The following is an 11,599-nucleotide window of genomic DNA, read 5'->3' on the forward strand; positions in this document are numbered from 1 at the left end:
CTTTCTAGTTGACCTGCTTTCACACCCGGTTCCGTTTACGGTATTTCAATGTTTTTAAAAAAGTAAACCTTTCAATAGGAAATATGCTGGATTTATTTTTCCTTCAAATTTCTGAAATTTCAGAAAACGTTTGAAGTATTATCTTCGCAAATAATTGCTCCTTTAATTTTTTTTAAATTCGGAAACTCAAGTTTAATAGTGTATTTTCGCCTTTCGGTTGTAACTCGTTATTTTCACTGAAACAATTCTTTGGTTCTATTTTTTTTTTTTTGAAAAACAAATGAAATTCTCAAAATATTATAGCCTCAACCATCCCGCTTATATAAAGCAATAACTTTGTTTACTGATTTTTATTGTGACTATATATATATATATATATATATATATATATATATATATATATATATATATATACTGGCTGTACCCTACCACGCGGTGCTTTGGCTTAAATTGGCGCAATGGAAAAAGTTCCAAAATGAGAAAAAGCATGTTTCTTATAGGTTTAATTTTTCATTTCGTATGGGTACACAGTTTTTGCTGTTCCATTTTCTTAGCTGATATAGAGATTTTCTGGTTTGGTGACTCTTGAATACGTAACATAAATTGTCCATGTGAAAAAACAGTCAGTGTATAGCTGTAAGCCACACAATTGTAAAGATTGTTTCATGTGCTTTGTTGATGGTTATAGCAAACGACAATAAAATTGGAAAGTGCAATTTCCTAAAGTGTAACGATATATCCGGTGGAATCATAGGAATGCATGGAATGAAGATATATTCATCTGTGAAAGGTCCTGTTAAGATTGTTGTTTCTATGATATTGTTTGTTAATTTTTTTTACTGCAAGCTATGTGCCGTTGCAAAGCTTGGATTGGTTTATATTTCACAACATGATAATTAGTACGCCAAATTTCAGTTCCAATACATGCGGTAGCATCCCTGGCAAATATAGCTGTTGGATAATTAACCACTTTATCTGCTTTCACAACAGTGTCGAAGGATTTGTATTTGATTACCTCACTTGGAATTTTTCATTGAATAATAGCGTTAAGTTCACAGACGTCTTTTTATTTACCTGAAAGAATAGCTCGTTGACTCAGTCAAGTGGAATCTTATAATTTGAATATCGGCAAACACCTTTTAAACTAACTCTTCTTTTGATAAAATTACAGAAGTTAAAAGTCAAAGGATTTTGCCCTTAACTCTGATCAGCTGGCACTTTTCCTTACCCAATTTCCAACAAGTGATGCAAAAATTTTTGTGCGGATCGAACAGTCTGCAACTGGAGATGCATATTTTGGGTTAAGTTTAATGTCTTCACATGGAACAAAAAAGTAGAGTATTTGAGGCAAGCATTTATTTCATCTGCTGGTGTTGATTGAAGAATAACAGGTAACATTTGTTTGAAATCTCCTGCAAGCAATATTACTGCATTCCCAAATGGTCTGACATTGCCACGCTAATCTTGCAAGGATCGACCAAGAGCCTCAAGTGATTTTTTGGGTACCATTATGCATTCATCCTAAACAATAAGTTGGCATTTCTGCAATATTTTCCCATATTGGATGTTTTGGAGATGTCGAACATGAGACTTTTGAAAAATTGAATTTTTCAAAGTAGAATAAATAATTCTTCTACTTGGCAGCGAGGTCGCAGGTATTCCTCATGCAACAGCTAAGGTTATGTCATTTTGTTACTGAATAGCTGCCAAAATCAATTTAATTAGAACGGTTTTACCAGTTACTTCTGGTGCTGTTCAAGGTAGCAATAATTTCCAAATAACTTCTATTCTTACAGTAAATTAGGCGACTAAAATAGGATTTATCCATGTTTTGACAATGCCTTATTCACTGTAATTAATTTAGGAGACTAAAATCGGAAGAGGGCTTAGAGATTGACAGATAGAGAGGAAGATATATAGATAGAAAAGAGAAAGTGAGAGGAAAATAGAGAAAGAGATAGAGAGAGATAAAGGGATTGATAGATAGACAGAGAGAGGGGGAGAGTTAGAAACAGAGAGGGGTGAGACAGGGGAAAGGAGAGAGATGGGAGTTACAGAGAGAAAGGGGACCAAAGAGAGATGGAAAGGGTGATATAGAGAGAAAGATAGATTGAGAGAGGGAAAGGGAGAGATGGATAGAGATAGATATTAAGAGAGGAAGAGAGAGGGGACCAGAAGGTAGAACTACACTTCACCGTTTTTTTCCTCGTTCAGTAGAGAAGACATTTTTCGAGACTGAGGCAATTTTAATTTTTTGTTACTATCCAGAGTACCTTTTTTTTCGAGAGCTAGATTTTCCACACATTAGAAACCGATCGGGTCATCTGTACTTTCACAAATTAATAAAAGAAAAAGATATTGTAAAATTTGAAGTTAACGTGAAAATACTATTTTAAAAAATAGCACGATAACACAAGTGCATAAATGCAATTTTAGGTACTCCTTGGGTGTTGAGTTCCATGGCGACCAGCATAATTATTTAATAGTCGCTCCCTTAGCCCCCCCCCTAGTCAAGGCTAATTCATGCGCACTTAACATTTTTTTTATTTACTGACGTTGGCTTGTTAACTAAACGATTTATTGATAATTTCGTAACCCTTAAACGCATGACGGAAGATTTAAACTGGTTCGTTATTGTTGTAATGAAAAAAAAAAGTTTCATTCAACACAAAACCAAAAACACATATTAATGATAAATTATTTATTATTCTATTCATCGAAATTTACTAATTTTTAAATGAAAAAAGTAAAAAAAAATGTTTTTAAAATAGTTACTTATATGCGCATATAAAAATGTTTGTAAAAGTGAGAAATTATTTTAATCATTTAAAAAACTTTTTTTTTTTTTTTTAGATTAGGTCCACTTATAATCACCCCTAAACTCCTCATCTTAAGAACAGCTTCCGGAATAAACACCATTTTTTGAGGGGGGTGAAAATTATTTGCAAAATTTTACTGATATTTGTTGTCAGCATACCCACCCGAAAATACTATTAAAAAAAGGAGAGGTTCAGTGCCCGTTGCAGAGAAGTAGATTTATTTACCAATAAAAGTTGCGGAGAAGTAAATTTATTTATCAATAAAAGTCGTCATTTAAAAAAGAAAATTGTGGAGGTGGACCTAAATGTAAATATCTACCCAAAGATTATCCACTCATGTAAATTAAAAATGTCTATAAAAGTGAGAAATTATCAATACATGGTTTAGTTTTTTTAAAAAAATATTCATGAAAAGAGTTAAGCCAACGTAAGTAAATACACGAATTACAAATGTTTATAAAAGTGAGAAATTATTAATAAATGTTTAGTAACCTTTTTTTTTTTTAATATTCATAAAGAGTAAAACTTTTTTCCAATATTCAAGAAAAGAGTTAAGCCAACGTAAATAAATAAATGTTTGTAAAAGTGACAAATTCATGTTTAGTTACTTTTTTTTTCATGAAAAGAGTTAAGCCAACGTAAATAAATAATGTTTGTAAAAGTGCGAAAGGCAACGTTAGTAAATAAATGATAAATGTTACGTGCGCATGCGTTAGCTTTGACTAAGGGGGGGCTCAGGGAGCGACCATTAAATAATTCTGCTGGTACACATGGAACTCAACGCTCAAGGAGTAGCCCACTTTATTTTAAATATTTATTTTCCAAAGGACTGTTTGAATAAATCAACAATCAATAAAATTTTAAGTGTTGTGTAATTTTCGCAGCGTTCAGCCCGGCAATGCAAGGAAAAATAAAGTAACATTTTAAATGTAGAAAAAAAAACTACTGTTTATTTGTATTTCTTATTAAATGTTTGTAGAAAATGTATTTTTTTTGTCAAATAAATAAATTTCAAGCAATTTCGCAATAAATAATAAATAGCAACTTCGTTAAGTTTCTGACTCGCCCCAGCATATTATAAACACCCTAACCTCCTCGTTTTAAAACGGCTTACAGAATGAACACCCCCAACCTCCCCATGTTAAGAACGGCTTTCGAGGCTTGTTTGAAAGCCGTTTTTAACATGGGGAAGTTAGGGTGTTTATAATACGCTGAGGCATGTCGTAAAAATGAAACAGTTTAGAAAAAGTTAAACAACCTTTTTATGTAAACAATGCCGTGAAAGAAACTAAACAATTAAAACGTAATGTTTCATAAGTGAAAAGCCTCAACATAAATAAATGAATTTAAAATTAAAAAAATATGGGATTTTTTTGTGCTAATGCAGAGAGTGATCTGCGCTATTTTTTTAAAATCGTATTTCCACGTTTAATTAAAGTTTTATGATATGTTTTTATTCAATTGTAAGGTTAAATTACAGAATAGGTACAAAAGACCCTCCCTTCACCATGTTAAGAATGGCTTTTTAAATAATAACGTTATTATTCCAGCACGGATCACTCTCTGCATGAGTTACATTTTTTTTTTTACTTATCTTGTAATTCGAGAGTAGTTGAAACGGAAGTTACTGGAAATAAAACCGGGCAGTCTCGCAGAAACGACTTACGAAAAATATTTATATTTTAATTACTATTTTTATAATTTGCAATGTTAAATTATTTTAGTAACATGCACACATTCATTGACTTAACAGATAGATTTTCTGAAAATTTCAATTAAATTGGTAACGTAGACATATGGTTTTATCGATGTTGAACGAACCAAGAATTATATATGTATATAGATATATATTAGTGGCTGGCAAAACCACAGGGGACACAACCTACGCAGCAAAACTAAAGCTGGCCTACAGGACCATCTATATTCAAATGTAGGCAAATTTGGGTATATGTTATTAATTTAAAAATATAGGTTCTTTTTTACCAATTGGAGTAAAAGTTTAACCATAGAATCGTATTATAATTTTCAAAAAGCCTGTAAATTTTCATGTAGTTTTGTCTGATAGAACCAAAGTTATGAGCATTTACATATTCAATTTAGCGTCGAGTATAGATATAACCGCAGCTACACCACCATTTTTTGTCAATTTCACAAGTTCAATATCTCAGCGATTATTGATAAGAATTTAACAAATGAAGGCTTGTTAGAAAGTTAATGACCTTAATTATGTAGTGTGTTATATTACCTTTTCCCTTACGGTTGTATATTTACAGCCATAAAATGTTTCAATCATAGTCATTTGTTTTCCTAGTTTGGTATGTATTACAAAATATCTGATATTTCCTCATAACCTCTGGCCTTGATGAATGGGAGACAAAAACTTGTTACTATGGTTTCAAATGATCTACAATAATAGCAAGGGGAGACTTGATTCCAAATATTCTTATATGTTGTATCTCCTCTCTTTGATTTTTATACATAAAGTAAATTTCTCATAGCATAAGGAATGTTTGATACTGGTTATATTCATAATCGTACCCTATTTCCAAAAGAAGGTAGATTTTGGTTGACCCACATTGCCATCAGCGCACTGGCAATTTAATCCACTTTGCCGAAAGAAAAAAATCGTTAAATCATTAAACTTGCTGGGAGATATATGCAAATCTTTCTCATTTGTATATATTTGATACTAGCACGCTTTTTTGTTAACATCACAGTGCAGCATGCTACGCTCAACCTATTCTGCCGTCGTTCCCTGAAGGAGATATCATTCTAGACTGAAGGAAACATTTTATCTTTGTTCCTCTCAAAGTATAATTCAAAATTAGAATTAATTTAATTTTTCAGAAATACTCTTGAATCAACATCTCAGCGACGTTTATAATTCGGTTTAATTTCAAAGTAAACCTTTCGATAAGGAATCTGCTGGATTTATTTTTCCTTAAAATTTCCGAAAATTCAGAAAACATTTAAGTATCATGTTCGCAAATAATTGTTCCTTAAAAATTATTAAAAATCAAAAATTCAAGTTTAATAGTGTATTTTCGCCTTTGGTTGTAACTCATTATACGATTTCACTGAACCAATACGGGCAAAATGATTGACAATTATTTTAGAACATGTTTTGGAACTTTATAGTTCATATTGTATTAAAGATTGTTTTAGCTTTGCTAACTTTATACAAAATTATACTCATTCAGACAAATTTATGTGTTCCTTCGATATTTCCAGTCTTTTTACTTGCATCCCATTGTTAGAGACAATTTGTGTTGACGCTTTATATCGGAGTAAACTTCCGACTCCCCTAATACCAGAAAATATTTTTGTAGGATGAAATTCGCCACCATGTCGGTAGAATTCATTTTCAACGATATTATGTACAGACAGACGGATTGTGTGGCCATGGGTTCCCCATTGGGACCAGCGTTGACTAATATCGTTGTGGGTTTTTATGAATAGGGTCTATTGTCTGGTTTGCATAAACCAGACATTTATTTTCGTTACGTTGACGACACTTTCTACTTATTTGACAACGAGACGAATGCGGATGCTTTTGTGTCCCTTAATAACGTTCATCCAGCCCTTACGTTTACGGTAGACAGGGAAACGAATTCTGCTTCCGTTTTTGGATGGTTTTGTGTTCAAGACATCCTCGTGTTTTTTTACTTCTGTTTATCGTAAACCAACTTTTACGGGTCTCTATACGCGTTGGGACTCTTTTCGCCCCATAAACCAAAAATATAACTTAATGAAAACTTTAACACATAGGGCCTTGATGATTTGTTCTGAAGTTAATTTGGATGACGAACTCAAATTTATCACTAAGCCCCTTTATAGTAATGGTTACTCCTTGGATATTGGTTGAAACTACTATCAATAAGAAAGATTCCAATTTTCATAAACCCAAAGAAATTATAGCTAATAAATGTCCTGTGTACCTACGTCTACCCTGGCTAGGTAACATCAGTGACCGATTTGCTAAGCAAATTTCTTTGTCTGTGCAACATTGTTATTTTGCATCGAACCCGCGGGTTGTTTTTTTTAACTAGGCCTATGTTGCCGTCTATTCGCGAAGATGTTCTTTCCCCCATAATAATTCTATTATTTATTTATTTAAATGTAGTAGCAGTACGTACTATGTTGGGCAAACATCGCAAAAATTAGATTTTCGTTTGAAACAGCATGTGCCTTCAAAGATTCGTTATGCAAATTTTTCACCCTCGGATGTTCCGAGTAATACGCATGGTTCTGCGATTTGCGACCATCTTATAAATAACCATGCGTGTGCCACGAATTTCAGTGCTGACATGTTTATGATCCTTAGTAAGTCGCACTCTCCCTATCACTTGTTGAAAATTTTAGAGACTCTTTTTATTAAGTCTTTGGGACCTTATTTTTGCAAGCAAAAAGAAAATCTTCTTGGACTTTATTTAGACTCTGTAATTTTTCTCCGTTTATTTCTGTTTTTTTTTCTACCCCCGCCATATTCAGGACCTTTTCTGGTTTGTTTTAAATCGTATTTTCCTCGATTTAGCTTTGATAAGTGAGGAATGAAACCTGGTTAGCAAACCTTTATTTTATTTTTTTAAATTCATTATGCTTTCTGGTCTGTATTTAGCCGTTAGCAGAAGTAGCCGTCGTTGACTGGGTTCAAAAACAGCCTACAGAAAATGGGCTGTGATTGATGAAAATATGATAGGTTATGAAAAGGAGTGGGTTGTAAAGAGATAGGTTTTGATACTCAAAAAGTTTACCCTAAGCAAAATATAATGAAAGTAAAGATAATTTTCGCGAAATATATTTTTTTATATTTTTTTTTTCGCGAATATATTTTTTTATATTTTTTTTTTGCGAATATATTTTTTATATCAACTTTGTTTCCATTCGTAGCCAACAGTGACCAACAACATGATGTTTCCTTACAAAGAGAAAATGTTATATATATAATAATATAAATATACAAGAAATGTTACCATAATCAATAAAAGTTACTTTTATGGGAGAAAAGTTCATTGGTTTGTATTTTTAAGTAGTTTGTAAAATTTTGTTTTTAATTTACGAACCGGTTTAAAATAATCAAAATGGCAGCAACTTTGAAATGGAGAGCATCGTTTTAAATTTAAAGAAGGGGCACCTGAGCATTATGTGTTAACAATTTAACAGAGTTCCGTCAACGTAAGGAATATTTATAAACATATTTTACTGTTTTACGTTATTTTCTGCTTGAGGAATAATCAAGTATGGCATGTGTAGTTTATATAAAAATTCATTTAAGTAGTTATCGCCTCAAATTACGTTTTAATTTCGGTTCGGTGAAATTATTTCAAGTAAAGATCATTAAAAACAATTTCAAAAAAAAAAAAAAAAACATAAACTGAATTTTATTGACTATGGTAACATTTATTTCTTGTATATTTATTTTTGCGGGTAGTCATTTGTTGGCTTTTCTGCTAAACACTCTTACTAAATAATATCGACGAAATATAGAAAAACAAAGAAACAAAAACAGCTTTGAAAAATAATGAAGCTTTACTTACTTTAGTAAAATAATCCGAAACAGCAAAATGGGATATTAAAAAAGTAAACACGTAATTACCTTTGTTTTTTAAAGTAAAGAATCGATATAAATATGAATTAAAAGAAAATGGCACCCTTTTCAAGCAGAACAGCTTCGTTTCAGTTTTACAGTATTGGACGGTGTAGTATTTTGCCGTCGGATTCAGAGTTGTACTATTGTTATGTAAAGACCACGCAGAAAGGGTTGTAATCAACTGAATTCCTTCTAATACACTGACAAAAAAAGCTTAAACAGATATATAAATAAAAAAGGTTATGTAAATGTTTTTAAAAAGACACATAATCACGTGAGCAGGATTTTTCCTTCATTTGACACGATAACAAATAACGTTCTTATTTTTTTATTATTTATCTATTTTCGAAAGATGTCCACGTGCAAGTGGATAAGGAAAAAAAAACAGAGTTATGCAAAATTTGTGTCGAGAATTGTCTAATGTGCCGACATTTTTTTTAACTTTCACTTTAATAAGAGCGTGAATTTATGAGATGAATTTATGCGACACAATATGATTCAACTTCAAAAAAAAATAAAAGCTAACGTGAATTAAGATTAAAGTTAAGGTGTTATTGTGGACCCTCATCCCTTTTTAAAAACCTTTGTGACATATTTACATCCTATGGAGGTCATGCGCGAACGAACACCCACTAATTTTATCATACCATATTTCTTAAAACTGAAACATAATTATCAAAGTATACATACGCAAATAGATATGAAAAGTCTTTGTTAAAGTTTGTGCCTATTTCTATGGAGTACAGGCGCGAACGCAGACCCCACAATTTTATTATACCATCCCTATTTAAGTTTAAACATAGTTATCAAAGTATTCTTATGTACATCTATATCTAAAACACTTGTAAACGTTTACTTTTTCATTACCCGATAAGCTGCAAAATCCCACCCCACACTGTAGAGATCCCTAGATGTAAAAGATCTTTCTACTCCGGTAGTTTCTTCCCCAGAACCGCTAGACTTTGGAATTCCATTCCAGGTCACTGCTTCCCCAACTGTACTGACATGCAGAAGTTCAAGTGCAACATGAACCCACATTGCTGCCCAAATCCCTACATAGTACCCCAGTAGATGTCTCCCCTGATAGTAGCCCCTACACCAAAGTGGCAATGTGCCTTGTTTGGGGTGAAAATGTAATAATAATTTTTTATTTCCATACTTTGGGGGCCAGGCGCGAACGCAGACACCACAATTTTTATGAACCACCGTTCTGCCTGATCAAACATACCCATTCCTGATCCTCGATACATCTATCATTATATGTAATCAGTTTTATAAAACTACTCAACTATATAGGAGGCTATTCGTGAACAGACACACACACAGACGTTCAGCTTTATGTTATAGATATACACAGTTGCATCAGTAAATATAAAGTTAAAATAAGATTTTAATCGAACTGACATGATTACGTTTGTTGAAACATTTTGTCATTTCCGTAAAAAAGTGTATTTGTGTCCATCTGTCAGGCTTAATAATTTTTCGAATAGATTTTAACAAAACCTATTTGAGCTTTTGTAAATCGATGATAACATGTTTAACATGAAATTAAAAAATACATATAAATACGTCAGTAATTGCATAGATATCGTATCAAAAACGAATAAAGGAGCGACAGAAGAGACCAAACAGAAAATAAGAAAACTTAACTAAAATCAAACAAATTAACAAATAACATCCAAGTTTAATAGGACGTAACATGTTGCGAGCGCCACGAATCTTTTTGACTGAGAGTCATGCTGTGCCAAAGCTCGATTGGCAATGGCCTGCAACTGACAGCCTCTTAGAAGAACGCTGTGGACAGGGCTTACATGTGTCTAGAGAAAGACCCCGACTGTTTTCATTAGACGCGTTTTCAACCGCCTATTTTACGTCCCCAATAATAATAATAATAATAATAATAATAATAATATAGTAAACGTCCGCTTCATAACTATTCAAAAATTTAGCATGCGCTGTCTCAGAAATGGCAAGGCGCGACTACGCTAGACAAAGAAAATGGAACGAGGCGAGTGAAAATAAAACTAAAAACAGAAACAAATGCAATTTTGTTGAAATATATGCATTTTTTTGTTTTTGTTTTTGTCGTTTGCTAGAAAACGTTCAACGCGCAAGAAAATATACATTTATTTGTCTATCCGTTTGGTAGTGTGTGCGCTTGCATAAATCCTGTGTGGCCATTTCCTTCCTTCCCACCGCAGAAAGATGTTACAACGTGAGGACGGAGGGGAAATTAAGCCACCACCCCAGGTGCAGTCTGGCCATTTAAAAATTGCCTGGGCAATCCGTCAGAATTACCTGGTAATCGATTAATTGCAGGCTCCTCTCGGGAACCCATTGCGATGCACTGGAAGGAAGTTTACATAGGTCTCCGCAGTTACTTATGCAAAAATACAATGTTGTCTACATTGCACTGTAGAGAACCTAATGTTAATTTTATGCACTTATTTTATTATGTAATCTATTTAGTTTAAATTTAACATGCAAATGCCAAGTATCATGGTTCAATTCTGCTCTGGACAGAAACATTCATTTCGAACGCGCCCCTGTCTTATCAAAGAACTTATTGTGGATTTTATATGCCTGGGCCGTCTGCTTGTATGGGTTTTTACTAGTAAATCTCATTTGTTAATTACGACAGGACACGAAAAATATTCTGAAGAAGGCGTATTACGCCATAATTTTTGATAATCATAAACAAATGAACGTGTGTGTATTTTACAAAAGCTTCGCCTTGTAATTTGGCTTCAAACTTATAACATACGGATTTCAATTTAAAATTGAAGCAACACTTATATCACGGAGAACCCTACTTTCATCATTATATATATATATATACACACACACACACACACATATATATATATATATATATATATATATATATATATATATATATATATATATATAAAAGTGAACGTGTCTGTCTGTGTGTCTGTGTGTCTGTGTACATTTCCCTACGCAATAACTCTGTCAATTTTTAGTCTATAGACTCGAAATTTGAAATACCGGGTACTGAGATTTGGGAAAATCGATGTGACGGGTGTCAGCCAGAAATTTGGCTGTTAAGGGGTCAAATTTCAACGATTTGACCTTTAAGAACTCTACCAAACTCCTCCGACAATTTTGGGTCTAGACACTTGAAATTTTAGATATAGGTTCCTTGAACCTGGATCTAACTTAATAAAGT

Source organism: Euprymna scolopes, chromosome 10 (assembly GCF_053919585.1).
Source record: "Euprymna scolopes isolate OS-2025 chromosome 10, ASM5391958v1, whole genome shotgun sequence".
In the NCBI taxonomy this organism is placed as follows: Eukaryota; Metazoa; Mollusca; class Cephalopoda; order Sepiida; family Sepiolidae; genus Euprymna; species Euprymna scolopes.